The 19,856-nt window shown below is 40.0% G+C and overlaps 1 protein-coding gene across 4 annotated transcripts in view; it reads left to right on the forward strand.

Annotated features, from left to right (window-relative positions):
• Positions 1-13,630: 13,630 nt before the first annotated feature.
• CERS3 (ceramide synthase 3) overlaps positions 13,631-19,856 on the forward strand; it is a 102,160-nt gene continuing 95,934 nt past the window's right edge. For 2 of the 4 annotated variants that reach the window (XM_057494858.1, XM_057494859.1), the window contains exon 1: positions 13,637-13,779. The gene's annotated coding sequence lies outside the window, so the exon portion shown is untranslated. Of the gene's footprint in view, positions 13,780-19,856 lie in introns of all 4 variants that reach the window. The other 2 variants (XM_036878654.2, XM_057494857.1) reach the window with 2 other exon arrangements.

Below are 19,856 nucleotides of genomic sequence, written 5' to 3' on the forward strand. Positions count from 1 at the left end.
ACCAAGGGATGGTTGATTGAAGACTTACTTGAGAAATAATTACCTCTAAGTCCTCTGCCCCCATTTCATGTAACTATACCACCTGTGGTTCTCCCTCACTGCTCTCTCCCAGACACAGGTAAAATATTTCCCAAAAAGAGTAAAACCGAGGGTCTCTTTGGACTGGGGAGCATCGGGAAGAGCTGATAGGCATACCACTTTGAAAATGGGAATTAATTAGAAACACACTTGATGTGGAGAACCACCACCATCGCCAACCTTCTCCCCAAATGACTGGAGAGACTTTTCTGGGGAATCTACTCAGTCCAAGAAAAAAGATCTAAAGACACACTGGAGGTTCCCCAGAGAAATTACTTGGCCAGGTCATCCTCCCATGAAGCCTGTGGTCATGCCTCTCACTGGTGTGCAGAGAGAGCTTCTAATAGTCATATAAGTGCCCATTTCCTGCAAGGGACAAACACCCAAGGATCATCAGACATTTGGGGAAAGTGTCCAAAGTAAAAGACAAAGACCAAAACCAACAAGGTAGAGAAAGCAAGGAGGAAGTTAATCTATTAATATCCTCAGAGATAGGTGGTTATGCTGTAAAGGATATTACATAGAGTATTCAGTAAGGAGAAAAAACAAACATGAATAATATGGTAGCAAAAATGAAAAAAATTGCAAAATTAAGTTGAGAAATCTAGAAAATAGAGAAACAGGAAAAAGAAATTGGAAAATAGAGCAAAATAGGAAATTTGAGGGACCAGCCATAAGGCTCAATAACTTGAAGTTCCAGACAGAAAAGGGGAAATGGAGGAGAAAAGACTATAGAAGTTCAAGAAAAATTTCCAGAACTGAGAGACTTTGAATCTTTTAAACAATGGCGCCATCATCAGTGCATGTTGATGTCCAACAGACTGATAGAAATCCTCTGTCAAAAATTAGAATTAGGGCAAACATAGGAACCAGTGGAAAGTCACGGGGGAAGGTGTGATTGCCCTGAGCCTGGGGAGAGGCGGGAGAAAAAGGCCTGGAAAGAAGAAGGGAAATAAATCACAGAGATAGGAGAACAGGAAATAACCACACAGAAACTAAGATGTGAGGGCTTTGAGAAGGAAAATGTACCCAGCATTTGCCATCTCTGAAAAGAAGCCGCTGGGTGTTTTGACCATGAGGGGCTGTTGGTGACCTCTGAGAAAGCAATTTTAGTTGAACCGGAATGTGCACAGGAGAAAAGCCACCACAGTGGATTTCAGCTTCATTTGTGTTCTGTGCCACCTGAACGCGGGGATTTTTTTTTGTGCCATCTTTGAACCAACAGAAAGGCTGAAGACCACAGCTTCCAAGTCTGCACCAACTTGCATGCGGTCACTGCAGGCAATGTTCAGGTCACCAGGGACCTCCTCAGGCTCTGGACTGACTTGCTGCTGCTCCTCCCATGTCTCTGGAAGCATGCTCCCCGCCCCACCTAACACCCCACTGGAGCTTCATTCACAGACTTGGAATGCCCAGGTATGTGGAAACTTGACCTACATATTGACAGTATGTAAAGCTTGTGGCAGCAAGTCGGCCCATTTTATTAAAATGTCCATTGGACAAGTGCCATGGATAAAATGACTTTTCTGACTATTATCCTAGATCTGACCAGCGAACCAATTCTTAGTTTTTGTGGTTATTCTAAGGAAGGTGGACCTGAACAAAGCAAATCAAAGCCTTTCCTTTGAATTCCCCTCCTAATTACAAAGCTCACTAGTATACTTGTTAAGATGTAGGAAAAACAGCGATTCCTTTCTGTATTTGCCATTGACATTGAGCTTTATCCAGGTGTTTAACTAAACTACAATACAGTTACTTAACTGCAGAGGGTAAAATACATGACTGTGTATACCTTGGACTGCTTGCATTTTTCTTTTTGAGTCTTTTACTTTGTTTTCAAATAAAGTACAGTTTTCTGCTATTTAGAACTGAGCAATGGAATATGATCAGGGTACGATTTCCTTTTCAGTGAAAAAGATTTAGGTGTTTTTAGGTTGTTTTGAGACAAGAGTCCATCTAATCATTCAAAGTCACAGACTTTAAAACTTGGGTTTACGTTACAGATATTTTCTAGGGGTGGTGCTTGGAATTGTCTGTGGCATCATGACAGCACGTGTGTTTTTTAAGTGCTTTAAGGCCTCTTGTCAGACACGTTTCTCCTTTGAGGCCCATGAAAAGTCAACTTCCAGTAGCAAATTTATGATTGCTTATGCTGTTGCTTTTTAAATTGTTCAATAAATCATAATAAGTAGAGGCAGGTTTCTCCACAGCTAAACCTTTTTTTATTTGCTAAAAAGAAAAGAGCATATTTTTCATCTCTAAATTTTTGGGTATTTTTGTTTGTTCATTTCTGTTAAAAAACAGTGAACGAGAGTAGTAAAGCCTACTAGTTTAAAATAGAATTCTTTTTTTCTGGTTTTACTATTTTTTCCTACAATAAAGAGAAAATATTTCCCTTACTGGATTCTTGACAAGTAAGCCATTTTTTTTGGTGTTATATAGCATTCTTTGCTTGAATATGGCATATGCTTTCTTAATTGTGTGTCTCTTTTAATGTGTATAATGATTGATTTGATGACTATGTGGAAGGGAAGATAAATGGTAACTGGAAAATAAAAATAATTGGCAACAGCTTTTCCTCTATGTGGGTGAGTTTTCTTACAAACTAATAATGGAATCAGAGTAACATTTGGGAATAATCACAAATAACCTAATTTTCTAGAAGGTCTATAAGGACAAAAGAACATGTCAACATACCTTCAATGGGGATTTAGACCTGGATCTTGAATGGTACTCTGTACTTCATAGATAGGCACGGAGAGAAAAGAAGCCATTGGGATTTTATCAGAAGGATATCTTTTAACGGCACTGTAAAAAGTAAACAGTACTGCTATTTTGCTCTTTAATAGTCTTTATGCAGGATGGCAAAGGCCCATCTCCACCTAAATGTGTTAATTCAATTGTTATAGGTCAGTGGTGACATACGCACCATGGAAAGCTGGGCTCACAAACACAGCAGCATGCCCTTTGGAATAGTGATGTGTATAATAGACGATGTGGGACTCTTAGTCTCTATTGTCCACCCTGGCTGTGCTTCTTTAGTTGTGAAAAAACGCACTGTAGTATCTAAAGAGAAGTGCATCGGGACTATCAAAGCCCAGGGTTTGAATTTCCCCAACTAAATTATGTGACTTCTAATCTAAACCTTCTGGAATGATTTCTTTGGTCTGATCATTTTTAAGCCGCTAATAATAAAAAAGTGGACTTTATATTATAAACACAATTGTTATGTCTCATAGCTCTTTGGAAAACATACCCACTTCTTAAACTATACAAATCATTACCTTTTTATGCTTTCAAAAAAGCATAAAAATTGAAAATTCCTTTTTCTAGTCATCAGAGTCAAGAATGAAGCCATAAGCACAGACTCCATTATACGCAGAATTTAGTTCATTTTCACTTTCCTGCCCCCTCCAGGTTTCTGGCCATTGTTAATTTCATCTGGACCATTAAACCATATTGCTATTCCCAATAAATCTGTACATTGTGTCTTCTCCAAATTTTACTTTCACCTTTTGCATTCCAGTTTATTATTACAGTTATATTTATCACTTAGTCTTAACTCTGTTTCATGATGTGTCCAATGAGCTAATCTTAATTTTGGTTCCTCTTGGGTAATGATTGGCTGGCATATGCCTCTCAGCAACTTCCCTAGGAACAGGAGGATAGTTTTTGAGACCTTGTATATCAGAGTGCGTCTTTCAGTTGACATTCCTTTTGTTGTGCTAAAAGACAACTTGTCTAGGAAAAGTTTTTGTGTTACAACTTGTCTTAAACCATTGTCATTTCACTCCATTTTTTCCCATCCTGAGACCATCCTCATTTGATTATTTCTTGGTTAACTGTGATTTTCTCATGGATGCATCCAAAATAATTTCCTGTCCTTGAAATTCAAAGGTTTCCTGAGGTTGCATCTATATCTGGTTCTCTTGCATATTCTTGCCTTGAACATAATAAGTCTTTTATACCATCCCAGATATTTTTTAAGTCATCATTTGTAAGTTGAGTTTCTGCTTTCTAATCTCCATTCTTACCTTTCTTTCTTAGCACTTTAACCTTTGTTATTATTCTGTGTGTTTGGGAGAATATGTGAATTCTTTAGTTCTTCATACCCGATTTCATTTTCTCCAATGTCAGTTCAACTCACCGTCACCTCCAAAGAAGATGTTAAATCTATAATTCTTTCTTGCACTTCCTTGCAATCTCCTTTCATCTGTTTCTTTATAGTACCTGTATCCCAACTCCTTGTCCTCATGTCTGACCCTGTCTGTATTCTCCTTGGTATCTTTCTGTTTTTACTTCAAGGAAAAGTAACCAAGACTTAAGATTTCATAATTAAGTTGCTTATTATTAAGAACATAATTTCCTAAAATTTTTTGTGCACTCAAATAGTAAAAATAGCTATCATTTTCTGAGTGCTTTTTTATTATCAGATATTATTCTAAATACTTTCTAGACATTATCTCAATACTCAGGACACCCTGCAAGGAGGCATTATTATCCTCATTTTACTCATGAGGGAATTAGCATTTTAAAAGGCTATAAAGAACACTGAAAACCCATCATCACACATTCCAAAGTTAGTAAATTGAAGAGTTAGAGTTTAAACCCAGCCCTGGCTCCAAAGCCTGTTTTCCTAACTACTGTACTATACTATCTCCTCTGTAAGTGATTTTCATAGGTTTATATTTTAACCAAATATTCAGAGAAATGCTGCTCTTTGCTGGAAATGTTTCTCACTGCCCCATTTTATCGGTTTCCTATTAATCTATTTCTGTCAATTCAACCTTATAATGAGAGATCCCTGCAGACATGGGTTTATGGATTATTCTGGAACAGCCTCCCCTTCTTCTCCCTGCCCTGGGAAGTTGCTAACCGTCTGTAGATCAATTACTATGTCATTTACCCTCGGACAGGTTGTGTAGTGGAACAGCAAGGACGTACCCCCGCCTGTGCTATGTACTAGCTGGTTAGCTTGACGAGTTACTGAAAGACCCCTGTGCCTGTGTAACAAGATCACTGTGCCCGTGAGCAGTGTGGCCCAGATAAAGTACCTGCCGTGAAGGGCACCCGTAAGGGAAGCTGTCGTCCTTACAGTGCATCGCGGTGGCCTGTCGGGGCTCCCTCTCAGCCCCACCTGGGCGTCCTGCGCCGCCCCCCGGGCCTCGAGGGGCCCCGGCCCCAGGATGCACCGCTGCGCTGACTGCCTGGCCCCGGCGTGGGGGACTGAAGCCTCGGCCTCAGGACAGGGCAGGAGAAAGGTGCGGGCGGGATGCGGCCTGCGGGTGCGCTGGGCGGGGGCCCCACCCCGGAGCCAGCCGAGGGGCTGCGCAGGCCGAGGCCGTGTCCCGGCGGCACCGCCTCCCCTCCCGCCGGAGCCCCTGCGCCCGCGGCCTGGCGGAGTCCGTTAGGCACGTCCCAGGGCCACAGTGCCGAGAGGCTGTCCGCCTTTGCCTTTGCCTTCGTGGCTTTTTGTGCATTGCGGGGTTGGCCTCATCCTCTCTGAATATTAACTCACTGGGGTGAACAGACACCTCGCCCAGATCTCTGCCCGGTCCTGCGCTCGGGGGCTCAGCAGGGAGCCCTGGAGATTGTCCCGAGTGGACCTGGAGGACTTGACTCCACAAGCCACCACGGTCCTTTAACTCTGGGGAGGATACCTCTCTGAGTGGCTTCCTTTTTTCTCAGCTGAAAGTTATAACCCTTATGTCATGACTTTGAACAAACACTAAAAATACTCCTTTATTTACTGTAAAATTCAAATTTTATCAAGGGCCCAGTGTGTGTGTGTAGACCAGTATGAGGTCCGAGTGCTGGGACCTCAAAGATGGGAAAGACAGCCACGCTCTTCCCTCTAATCACAGCTTGGAGGCCTACATCGCCCTCTGAAATTGGAGGCTTACTTCAGTTTTTCTTGTAGCCCATCAGAAAATGTCTTTAAATCAACTGGAATGAGGGAAAAAATCTAAGAAGTATGTTGAGTTGTTGAAAGGGTCAAGCAATGCATTGAGGTTGTTTTGGGTAGGGTGAATTGTGCCTCCTCATCCATTCATGGGTCAGCAAAGCCCATTTAATAGGCCCAGATCATCGTTTTTTAAAGAGTCTAGATTAGACTAGAATAGATGATAGAGTATATCACAAATAGCATGGGTAAGCATTATTTTATGAAACTTCGGTTTCAGTTGTTTATTTGTAGATATATTTGTACTAGGTCATGATGTAAAATGTATTTATTATAGATTACATTGAAAACATTAAGTTACTGGTTTATAAATATGTTACATATGTAGAAAGTACCCTTGCGGTATTAATTATCTTGATAACAATTACATATATGACCAGAACTATAGAAGAGTCAAATGGTATTTCTTCCGTAATTAACTCCATAGTTTAATATACTTTACATGGTATTAACATGGTGTGTGTTTGAGTATCTGACTTCATCACATTCAGTGTAGATCATTGCTGAGGGGTAAGAAATGGAATGGGCGAATTGCTTCAATATATGAGATCAGTCACTGGTGCTTGCTGATAATGGAAGCCACACACCATCATTGTTACTATGAAAATATGCATGATTTATAGGTTATTTCTGCTATTGCCATGTGTGAACCTCTGAGGATCTTCTTTACATCGTGCCTGTTGAAACCTAGTAATGAAGATTAATAATCCAAGAGTTTTCTGGTCTGTTCTAGTTATTATGTTACTTTCTCTGAAAACTTGGGACCTTGATACAGATCATTTCTGGGCCAAAGGGGTTTTGTTATTGACAGTCATATGATTTTCTTTTCAGCTTTGATAAAAGATTTTTTTAAAGATTTTAACTAAAATTTGAAGCCCTTAATTTTTAGTGTAATAATTATTTTTATGTTTTGTGTTTGTATTTATTTGTTAAATAGTTGGTTGATTTTTATTTTAAGGATTTCAGTAACTGAAAGCTTGGACTATAGTTGTTGGAGACAATTTCCCAGGGTGCAATTTGTCCTCTAATGTTGATGCCAGACATTTAATTGCAAATGACTAGTATTCTGTTTTGAAAATGGGCCTTGTTGGCAGTTTAACATGATCAAGCCAACTATTTTTATTTTAAGCATACTTCCTGGTGCCATAACATACATCCTACTGTGATAGGAGTTCATAAATGTATGAATGAATGAACACAATAATTATAAAGTATTCATGTGAGCATTTGGTTCTAATATGTATTATTAGTTCTTAGTACAATTTAATTATTATAACTGGTTTCTTTTAAGAGAAACTAATATTTGTCAGGTTTATTTCAAGAAAGTTATGAAGTATCTGTTTGAAAAGAGATGAGTGAATAGAAATCACCCTGTCCTATAAAACACTTTCAAACAACACCAACAGTGAAACGAGTTGTGTGTCATTTGAATCTAATTCCAAACCAGCCTAATGCAAAAGAGCTAAAAAAAAAAAAAGGATTATTTTCTTCATTTAAGTTCTCAGTAGAAGCCAGTGAGAAAAACTATATTCAGCTTGGTATGTGGTATTTTGCTCATACTCCTTATGTCTTGCAAAGTGTTAGTTCAGTTTAGTTCAGTTGACCTGTCGGCAGTCTCCCACAGAGGGAGAGCAAATGCCTGCAGACACTCAAGGAGAATTCTTGCTTTTTTCAACCATAGCCAAAGCTCAAGACTCTTAAGTAGCTAGAAAGCAGGGACCATAGCTGCCTTGTTCACTGTGATTTCCCTACTTTCAGGAGGAAGAACAGCAGCAGAAGGTACATATACCATAAAACATAACGGGAAAGAGCATTATCAGATCCTTAACTAATATTTACTGAGGGTCTCCTATGAACCTGATAGTGTTTCTGGGGTGAGATCTGGGCTCATAGGGTATTTACAGCCTGGTGGAGACAAGGCAAAAAGCTGCGTATGTCAGTGTCCATAGATATGCACACACTCTGACAAGGTGTATTACAGAAGTATTTTTGCTCTACTATTAAAGAATGGGGCTGCATATGAAGTGAGGCTCATGCTGTGATTTGGTTAATATATGTAAAGACTCAAGGAAGAAAAAAGATTGGTTCAGGTTCATTTGAAAGTCAAAGCTTCCTAGAGGAAATGGGTGAGGCTTGGGTAAGGAGAGAGCACAGGTGGGGCATGTGGAGATTGGTATTGGGGTACAGAGAAGAGTAAAGTGGGATAGACTGGGTGGGGATCTCCTTTTAGAAGGGAGTTAGGAAATAGTTATAGAACTTTAGAGTTAATGCAACCAGCTTAAAGTGGCCATCAATTCTGGAGCAAGAAAGCACTTAGTGAGAGCTATGTTTTGAGGTTCTTTGCTAGGAGCAAGCAGCCAGCAGCCCTACCTCAGGGACTGGAAAGGTAAAGGAAACAGCCCCCAGGATTCGAATTTCAGTACCACTTTTAGTTGCACTGGGATGTTCTGGTCACAGTAAATGCCTTGGTGGCATAAAAGCAACTGATGAGGGGAAGTGTATTTGGTTCAGAACTTCCCCTCTGAGTGTCTGGAGATGACCCAGGAGTGACTGAGCCTGTGCAGCAGCCACAGTCCCACACATGCTCATGACCCACGGCAAGCCTGGTCTGTGTTTGCAGGCCCCCACGGAGTCACCAGGTCTTTTGTCAGTAGGAAGGCAGAAGCATGAATGTCTTGCTCTTGAGAAGGAGTCTTAGTTGACTGACATCACAAAACTTAGTCCAGCTTGTGCCTTTCATATGGTACTCCACCCTGCATTTTGAAAAATTGTACCCAGGAATTCACAAGCTGGAGAGGGGCCCATTCTTGGATGTCTCAGGTTAGCCAAGCAAATCTTCATTGTCAGATGGCTCATAGGAGATGAGGCAGAAGGGAGAACTGGAGAAAGAGGGAAAAGCTGGATAGGGACCTCCTGGAGGTCAGGGAACATTGTCTTCATCTGTATTGCAAGGACCTTATGCGATACACATGTGGAATGAATGATGGCTGGGTGGATGAGGGCATTTTGTTTTTACATTATCCTGTCACATGTGCCATGGTACTGACAGCCCAGATATTTATTCAAACATTCCTCTCTTTCTTACCTCCTATTTCTTCCTTCCTATGTAAGTGCTGCTACTACTCACATAAGTCCATTCAAAGCACATGGAATATTTACACCTAGCCCAGCACAGTGGGAGCACACATGTCGAAGCTACCAAGTTCCACCTTCACAGACTGGGACAGTCATGGGATTGGTTGGTGGAGGGAATGAAAACTTTATCTGCTCACTTCTGTCTGCTTCTTGATGCCACACTATGTAGTCTTAGCTCCTTACTTTAAAACCACAGCTTATGCCTGCATGCATGTGGGGTATGAAACAGTGAATATTGGCGAGTCCATCTCCTCTGTGGTCTCAATTTGTACCTGTGTGGAACATATAAATATAACCACACTGCATGCACATACATAGATCTCCCTCTGCACTCTGTACAATAGGTTTGTGAACACTTGCTAATCCATATGAGCGTGTGTCTGTATCAGTTTTGGTGGTCAAGCAGAGAATGGGGTTTTGAGGGGGAGAGGGCACTCATGTAGGAGTGTATGAGAACCACTAGTACTGGTGGTCTGCACTTCAATTTTCTTACTTTCTCACAAAATAGCCTCTCAAATTGTCTGCCAGGGAGCCTTGCCACACTGGCCAGGAAAAGAGTGGAACCTGGTGAGTGGAGGTTAAGGGAGATGCAGTTTAGGTCCTATAATCTATCATTCATTGTGAGCATTCATCTGGAGGACTACAAGCATACCTTGTTTGATTGGATTTCCCTTTGTTGCATTTTGCAGATACTGCATTTTTTACAAATTGAAGGTTTGTGACAACCATGCATGACATACATCCATCAGTGCCATTTTTCCAACAGTATTTGCCCATTTCATGTCTCTGGGTCACATTTTGGTAGTTCTCTCAATACTTTGACTTTTTCAATGTTATTATATTTGCATAGTGGTCTGTGATCAGTGAATATAACTCACTGAAAGCTTGTGATAGTGTTGTTCTAGCAACAAAATATTTTTTAATTAAGATAATGTGCATTGTTTTTTTAGACATAATGCTATTGCACACTTTAATAGACTACAATATAGTGTAAGCATAACTTTTATATGCCCTGGGAAGCCAAAAAGTTCATTTGACTCACTTTAATGCAATATTTGCTTTATTGTAGGGGTCTGGAACTGAACCGTCAACATGGCTGAGGTACACCTGTATTTTGTGTCAGTAAGGTATAGTCTTCTAATTCAGTCGGTGTAGGTGTTGGCCAAGGTGCCTGTGAAGACATGTGCTTGTTTCATTAGATCCTGCAGATATTTTTTTTGACTTAACGTTTGTGTCTGTGAGCAAACCTTTGCATTTGGAAGTTCTATGAAAATGATAAGATGAAACGTTACAAGACACTAGAGTTCGTTGATACTAAAAGCTCAGAAAAATGGACTGGTTAGGTTGGGCAAACTGATATGGGACAAAACCGTTTTCATAAAGTTTCTTGGAAGAGATTCTCTCCTTGGAGGGAAGAGCAAGTTAATTTTTTCAAACTTAGATTTTCTTCTGTAGAAAATTAGGTTAAGGATTGGTTGAAAATGTAACAGGTGACTTAGCATCTCCGAAGTTGACCCACTTCCTTTTTCTCCATGTCTACACTCAGTGCAGCTGTGTGCATTTTGCTCCTGGCAGGCAGACGTTTGGGCACAATGTCAAGTTCTGTGCCTCCTGCTGGGGCCCATTTTCCTGTATCCTGCTTGCTCTGGTCTCCTCTTGTGAGTTCTAAGTGGCCTTCCAGAATCTTGATTGGGTTTGCCTGGGATCCACACTGCTCATATCTCCCTCCCTGTTTTAGTCTGTGAAATATACTGAGTAGGTGTTCTACACACCAGTTCACTTTAGCACCATTTAGTAACAAACTTGCTCTGTGTGCAAAAACTCATCAGTTTTGTAATGCACCCCCTATTGCTCGCAAGAAACCTGTCCACTAACATCAAGCTTTATTGCCTACACTTAATTATGGGAGGTGTGATGTGCATTTTTAAAATGCAATGAATTGTTAAGATTTTAATAAATGACTTAATATGTATTATTGATTCAAAATAAAAAACAGATTTATCATCTTACCTCACTCCTAAAGTTTTCTTATAAAATAAAACAATTAAACATTACCTAAAAGAAATGACACCCACATGTGCATCTTGCTTTATCATGTTTCCCTGGCTTCTCACTTTTCTGTTAGTAATAAACTGATAAATTTATCAGGAGGCACAAGTGAGAAAGAGAAAAAGAAAGGTATTACCTTAGGAGTCCTTGAAAAAACCCTCTTTGTATTTGTCTCTCTTGCTCAAGGACTAATGCTAGACACCCTAGGCTTGCATGTAGACACACAACTTCCCCAGGTCACAACCAGCAAACCTTCAGAATTGCTCACTTCCATCCCTCTAACTGTTGTCCTTGTTGCATAGGGTGTGTAACAGGCTCATTTTTTGTCCCTGAAGAAGAAGGAAGAACTATAGACCTTGACAGTGACTCAAGAAATAAGCATATAATAATGGGATCCTTCTGATTAGAGAGGAGGCATTGAGCTTTGTATCAATACTTCACATTTGATCTGAACGTTTTATTTTATCAGGGGGTGGCGTGTATTTAATTATACAAGTGACTAAAAAGCAAATGTGGCTCTGCAATACTCTTTTGGATTTTTAATTCTGAGAAAGGGAATCCTGAATAGAATTCAAGAGTATTCTCTTTCCCAGGTATTGCTGGGGTGAAAATGCTCAAAGTTTGGATGCTAATTGTTTAACAAGTATTGAACAACAAGGCACTACATTAAGCTCCAGGGATATAAAGATGTCTAAGGCATATCCCAGAAGGATTCCCAGCGTAGAGGGGAAGCAGATACAAAACCAGTTAAGTTATAATAATGGAGTAAGTGTTGCAATATAGGTGTAAACACAGAGCAGTGGGGACTGGAAGATGGGGCTTGGCAGGGGAGGAAGACTTTCATCGAGCAGAGATGGCAGAGAGCAGTTAATGGGAGGGCGTGGAAGCTGCCTGTTCGTTTTGCCTGGAAGGAAGCGGGAAGGGGCAAGAGGAGTTTCTGGAAGGGTAGGTTGCGAGCAGGCTGTCTCCCCACGCTAGGGAACCTATAGGAAAAAGGGGGCTGGCAGAGCTTTATCAGCAGGGGAGAGAGATGTGATAAAGACAAAAATTTTAATTAGGAAGATAACTAAGGTGGGCACTGCAGGATGAAATGGACAGTCTGGGGTCAGGAAAATCAGGCAATTCTGCATAGGCTTCTGGCGAGAGATGATGAGGGTCTGACCCACAGCCTGCCACTCTGCTGGAAGTCCAGCCTTCCTGCCAGAGGAGTTTTAAAACTCACGAACCCCTTCATAGGAAAAAGAAAATCTGAGAAGACAAGAAGAGACTAGGAAGAGTTGAGTGAGCAAACGTCGATTGAAAGGGCCTTTACCAATCCTCTTTGAACTCAAGTCATTAGTGAAATTGGAGAAACTGGAGTTTCAAGAATTTGAAACTGGCATTTCCTCTTCTCTGCTTCTAGTCAGTTTTTAATTTGCTGTCATCTGTTAGCTGGCAGAAGCAGGAAGTCTTTCAGCAGTGGGAGTCAGCAGGTGAGAAGGGCTTCGAGTCAGGCTTTCAGAGTGGGCGGCCCTGCCCGAACCGCCTGGGAGGCGGGGCTTGGCTCACCAGGGGTTCATGAATCGACTTGTTGAAGCTTTCTTACCTGTCAAAGCACCTTTGAGTAGTCCAGGCCTGGAGTTGTTTAATCTGCAGGCAAGAGAAAGTGGAAATGGCCCCCAAATGGCTAACATCTCAAGTAAACACTGTGAAATGTAGGGAGGCTTGCCTTTGAAATTGAAGTGCCTCAAGTAGACAGAGACAAGCAAGGCTTATATCCTGCTACTAATAAGCTTGTGTTTCGTTGTCTGTGATGATTGTTCTTTGAGACTGAAGCAAACAAAACAAAACAAAACAAAGCGAATTAGATCTGACAACTCTAAAAAGAGAAGATGGCTGGACTATTTTATTTGGTTGTTATATGGCTCCAAAAAGCTTTTTTTTTTTTTTTTAACTGCTAGGAAAGAGACAGAAATTGCATTTCTGTGGACTGATTTGATGCTCCTTAGTTAATGATGCTCCTTCATGGCCTGTTGGTGGTAGTGGTGGTGACTTAGGTAGCAAACAGCCCTACCAGTATTGGCTGGCTTCTGGTGCTACAGCTGTCAAGCCAGCTGAGGGGATGGTGCAGGGCTGTCAACAGTGTTTCACATTTCCCTCTGCTGCATAAACCCCTTCCTTTTAATACCAACAGCAAGACCATCCCGTTTAGCAATTGACTAATGACTGCGTGTACCAAAATGCAACTGCGATGAGGCACTTCATATATTGGTAATTCCGTGCCTGACTGAACTCCACCTTTCTCCTTTCCAAGTATTGAAACAGGAAACAACATCTCATCAGGAAGAGCCGGAGAGTGCCATCCAGTAGCTTTGCCTCACGTCACAGATCGCACTCAGTCAGAAATCTTGACTTGCAACTTTAGAGGGCGGGTCTCCGAAAGAATTTCAGAGCTTACGCAGAGGTGAGGTGTGTTGCTCTCTGATGAGAACGAAGCTGGCTGGAACACTGGAAATCTGACTCGGACTGCTCTTCACAGTCAAGGGGCATCTCTTTTGGATTGAAGTTTCAGAAAGGTAGGCACCATTTGGTTGATATTTTAAATAGCTGAGAGCTTTCAAATCAGGTTGGCCTTGACTCTAGGTCTATCTGCGTGAGAAAGAGATAGATGTAGAGATAAAGAGACAGAGAGAAATAATCAAAATGCTCATATTTGGCCTGATGTTCTGGGAGCAGTGCAGAAAAGAGGAGACTGAAGCCCTTTGCTTGCTGACTCTTGAGAATCCTTTTGGAGAATAAATGTGAAGTCTAAACTGCTGGCTTCTGACCCGTATCACTTGCTCTTTGGCAAGTTTAAACTGATTCATTGTAGGAACAGGAAGAATTGTTCAGAGAATGAAATCACATGAGGCTGAATGCTCAGTCAGCATACTTGGTTTATAAGGAAATCCTTGCCTCAAAGTGATTTGAAGACAGTGACCACGATTTCCACGTGGCATGGCCAAGGCCATTTTGGACCATTTCAGACCATTCAGAATGTCTTAAATTTAGAACAGGTCATCGCTTGCTAAGCCTACAGTGGCAAACTTTTCTTAGTTGGTTTGTCTTGAGGGAAATAGTCAATGTCATGTGCAGAAGACATTAGCTGATTAGTTCTAAAACTGCCAGCCTGGTTTGGAGAAACAAAACAAAACTTAATTTTTTTTCTAACCCAAGCACATGTTTGGTGAGGATGTTCTCTTAAGACTTTTATTTCCTAAAAAGCTTTACACAGGGCAAGAGAAAGAAACCTCTGGGACCCACCAGATGATGAATATAACCTTATCCATGAGTTATTAATTTATTCATGAATATCTGTAATATTCAAGTGCCTTGTCTACTATGACTGAGGGTTCAGACTCTATAAACAACACCTTTTCATTCCTCTGCCTTACAAGTTTTGTTTTTCTTAAGGGGTCTCCACCTAAAATTTCATCAGTGGAATTGCTAGACAAAGGGACAAATGATTTAAGGCAAAAACAAGTATAGATTCACACAGATAATAATTATATACTCTTCCTATTAAAAATAATTCTGCCTTTTCTAAAAGAAACCAAATTAATTTATGTAAGTTTGAAGATAATTCTGGGTTATTAATAATCTATATTTATTGAGTCCTTGCTGTGCACATGTGCATTTCCTGTTTGATTCAATGAGATAGAGTTCCTATTATGTAGTGTTCAGATGAGGAAATTCAGGCTTAGTGAGATTTTCAGTGGCACAGCAGGGAAGTGAGCAGGCAGAGTTCTGTTGCCTTTTAGCTCACAGAGAAATCTATGACTGCAGCCTTCTGTGTTACTATCCTATTCCATCAGCCTGTTCATAGAGTGCTCATTGTGAGGAGGGGGTTCTGAACCCATGAGAACATGCAAATATGCTAACTTCATATCTTTTAGCAAAAGACCAAAAGTCAGTCTATAATTTGCATGCACTGTTGGGGTGAAGGCACAGTGTGTCGGACAGAACATGGGCTAGAAAGGCTGAAAGATCTAGATTTGAATCCCTGCTTCCTGCTTACTAATTATGTGACCTAGGCAAGTCAGTGACATTCTTCAAACCTCGGTTTTCTTCCTTACATGCTCTTTACTATAATGTCCATCATGCAGGGCTGTTTGTCATAAGGACTAGAAAGACAGGTGTGCAAAGTGCCTTCTGCATGATGACACATGGTAGGCTTTTGATACATAAGTTCACTTGATAAATAGTATCCATTTATCTAATTATTTGGTGATGCTTCTGGGTGCTAGATCCTATTCTAGGCACAGGGCTGTGTTCAGTGAACAAGGGAGGCAAGACCCATCCTCTCCGAACTGACTGGTGTTTGTTTATTATATCACAGTGTAACTGTGGTTATTGAGATCCTTCATGGTAGAGTGATCCAGCTTTGCTATATAGCCTCTGAAGCAAGGTAGTGAATATCCTCTGCTGAGTCCCTCAAAAGCATAGTGGAATTAGGTAAAAAGCAAGAACATCGCTGACTTGTTTTTCAAAAGTCAGTTTGTTGTGCTAAGCACTGGGGACTTAAAGGACAGGAAAGATATGTTTTCATATGCACATTCCTATACACACACACACAGGTCATCTGAATTTTTTCCTGGGTCCCCAAAACCATAGCAGAAGCATTGCTGGCAGGGTACACATGGGAGGAGGATCTGGCGAGAGCTCATGGAACAGAGTGTAGCCTGACAACCATTCATTTACCTTGGGCCCAGGCCATCTACACAGCAGCCATGTGTAGGGGTTGCCAAGGCCTGAATTGTGAATTTAGGGATGTACTACAAAGATTGAACTGGAGATAACACACCTTTATAAAATGGATTTGAGACAAGAATGATTGACTTACTCCTGGCGAAAAGCCTGGACTCAAGTTCACCAGGTGGCATTAAGAATAATGTCTCAGTAATCGATCCCTAACTTTGATTCATGACGGCCTGCAGATGACCGCAGAGAGGTAGGAGAGGAACACAGGGAAGCTCTCCCTGGAATAAAATGCAATTGTATTCTTCCTTTTCTTGGAAACTACGGCACACCTGATTCACTATCCTTATGAGTCTTACACTGCTTGTTTTATTAGTTGGTGTTCGTAGCGAAGTTTATTTAGTTGGTGGACCCAGAATGATTGAAGAAATCATTGTGTCAGCTCTAGACAGATGAGACTATTGTCACTGTGAAAGAAGGCATTCTAAAGTAGCAGGACTTATTTTCCCAAGCCCTATGCAGAAATCAATCTCCTCTTTCTATGGGTCAAGCTATATATATTGCCTTAAGATTGTGTCTTGTGCAGGGGTTTTAAAAGATGAAACATAAAACTAAGCTAAAAGCCTAATTAAAATCAATTAGGGCTTAGGTATAAAAATCTCAAATGGCAAGCGAACAGAGATACTACGAATCTTCAGCCTTGTACAACACTGTAACATGCCAAGATTCTCCACAGGGCTTCCTGTTGTTGGTGGACAGGTGTTTAACGGTAAATGAACTTCAGCAATCACTATATTCTTTAAACAGTTTTTTTCAACTTTCATTATGATCATCCCTTAAGATCTGAGAAAACCCATTAACAGATAGATGGTAGCTCTAGTGGCAATGGAATTTGTCTTGTGTGACCATGAGACAAATTTCATTTTTCTCAAGTGTGAGAATTTAAATTTTCTCAGGCTGTGAGTGTCTGCCTGCTGCTCAAATATAAAGGTTTTGGTTTGTTTTAATAATTATTTCTTCTTTATTTTTTTGCCTACCTGGTAACTGGTAAGTCTGTGAAGAGGGTTTGTGCTGTGTTCTTAATGAGAGTAAAGTAAACAGACCAGAGGCTTAATGCACAGCTGGTGTTTGGTTACTGAGATTCCAATTCAATGGAAAGTTTCCTTTTTATTATTTTCTGAATTACATCTTCAGGAAATACCAGGAAACTAAGATATTTAACCAAAATGTCGAAATCTCCCTGCTCAGGATTGGTACATACACATACACACATTCATGAGCACGTGCACAGTATAAAAAAAAACTAAAAGATTTGTGCGTATGTGTGTGTGTGTGTGTGTGCGCGTGTGTGTGTGCAACCACGGTTTATTTCTTCTCCTTTCATGGATTGCACTCTCTTCTTCCATCTTGTAGCTATGTCTTCCGAATCATGAGACTAGAGAAGGGAGACCCGGACGGAGTTCTCTAGCTTATGTTTTAATTGAGACATAATGACATTATAACATTATATTAATTTCAGGTGTACAACATAATGATTCACTATTTGTATATATTACAAAATGATCACCAATACATTTCCCACTAATGGGAAAACTGCAAAATTCACAGCTACGGTATATATTTAGGTTAGTTGAAGAGATAAAATATTACATTAAGGGGCTTGAAATAATTTTTATTTACCATATCCATGTTCTAAAATGAAGTACTTAGTGAGGAAAAGTCATATGCCATAATCTGTTTATTCTCTACAGAGTACTTGTGTGCAAGAGCAGACCTGAAATTATTTTGGTTCCTTTGCCACACATATTTTAGCAGATAACCAATAAATACTTGTTGATTAGATTGATCCTGACGCAAGTTGAATAATAAAGTAATCATTTCAAGATTGAAGCAAAAATTTTGCAAGCATTTTCTTCCATAATGAAGATTACTTGACATCATTTAGTAATTAAATTGGCTTCAACTTCTTCCCCTCAAACTTTGTTTTCTTGTTTGACATCCAGTTAAGACTTTAAAAACATAAAATACCCTGATGCTGAACAAATCTCAAATTGTACAGAATAGCAATTTTCATTTGCAATGTTCACCTCCAGGCTCATTAGCATATTCTACTTCGGGTCAAACACGCAAGGTGTCTTAATGAATTTCTCCTGTTCCGTTAGCTGTAACTGGTTTTCCCTGACTTGTTCCCAGTGGACATCAACGTTATGTGGATTTGTTGCCTATAACCAGTTGTGTAAGAGTAAGACTTCGAGCATTTCTAGACGATGATTGTAAAAGGATATACAAGTTTGATTTTCCGAACTAATTGTTCTACAGATTATGCTCGCGGTGGTTTTCAATTTTTTTTTGACTATCACTGATGATATGAAATACTTTTTAAATCTTGACTTAGGACATACACATATACACACACATTAACTGAAGGAAAAGTGTTACAGAACAAAACTTGATTACATATTGATGTTTTCTTGACCACTCCATTCCGCTCCACTCTGTACAATTTCCGGCCATGACCTACTAATTAGTTTTGTGAACCACCGGCAGTGGTTCTCAAAACTAGCTGAAAATAAGAATCAACTAAGGAACTTTAAAAAAAGTACTGAGGCCAAAGGCACAGTAAACCAGTACAATTACATAGAGATTCTAAAAATAAACCTGCACATTGTTTGGACCCTTGATTTACGGCAATGTTAATACTTTAAGGAAAGGCTGTCCATTTAAATATCCATATTGAAAAAAATACATCTTGATTCTAATCTCAGTTTCTAAATGTTAATCTAGATGTGACAGTTTAAACAATGCAACTTCTAGATCTGTGTTATATTGAGTCCCTGAAATGTGGCTGGTCCAAAAGAGAAAGGTTCTAAGTGTAAGACACATGCCAGACTTCAAAGACTTATTGTAGAGAAAGAATTCAAAATACCTCATTAATAATTTGTATGTTGATTATATGTTGATAATATTTTAGATATTTTAGGATTTTTATTAAAATTAATTTCATTATTTCTTTTTACTTTTTAATATGTGGCTACTAGAAATTTTTCAATTATGTATTTGGCTCCCACTATTTTTCTATGTGAGAGCTACTTTAGATGACAAGTAGAATAGATTAATGACCTTGGGGTAGGCAGCAATTTCTTCAACAAAACACACAAAGTACTAATATAGTGAAAAATTCTATAAATTGGACTATATTAAAATGAAGAATTTCTTTCCATCAGAGCTTACCATTAAAAGAGTAAGGGACAAGGTGCAGCAGGGAGGAGAATGTGGCCATACATGTAACCACAAAGTCATGTCCAGAGACAATAAACAAACTCGTGTGAAAAGATAAACCAACACAATAGAAAAATGGGCAGGAGATTTAAACAGGTACTTCACCAAAGAGCTTACCTGAATGGACAAGAAATGTGAAAGGCGCTCAACTGTGTTAGTAATCAGGGGAGTGCAAACTGGAACCACAGTGAAGTGCCGCCGCAGTGTCCCACCAGAGAGGCTGAAATTTAAAAGACAGACAATAGAAGTGTGAGCGAGAATGTGAGGCAGCCGGAGCTCTCACATACTGATGCAGGTGTGTAAACTGGCATATCAGCTTTAGAAAACTATTTAATAATATCTCTTAAACCAGAGTTTAATGCTTATGGCTTAGCATTTCCACTCCTAAGTATATGCCCTACAGAAATGCCTATCAAAAGATATGTTCAAGAATGTTTACAGACAACAGCATTATTTGTGATAGCCTCAAATTTGAAACAACCCAAATTTCCATCAAAAGTCGAATAGAAAAATAGCTTGTGATACAATCATACCATGGAATACTAAATACCAATGAAAATGAGTCAGTTACTCACTGTTACGTGTGTCAGCCTGAATGCATCTCAGTCATAAATGTGGGGGGGAGAAAATCAGATGC

This window comes from Manis pentadactyla, chromosome 18 (genome assembly GCF_030020395.1).
Source record: "Manis pentadactyla isolate mManPen7 chromosome 18, mManPen7.hap1, whole genome shotgun sequence".
NCBI classification, from domain to species: Eukaryota; Metazoa; Chordata; class Mammalia; order Pholidota; family Manidae; genus Manis; species Manis pentadactyla.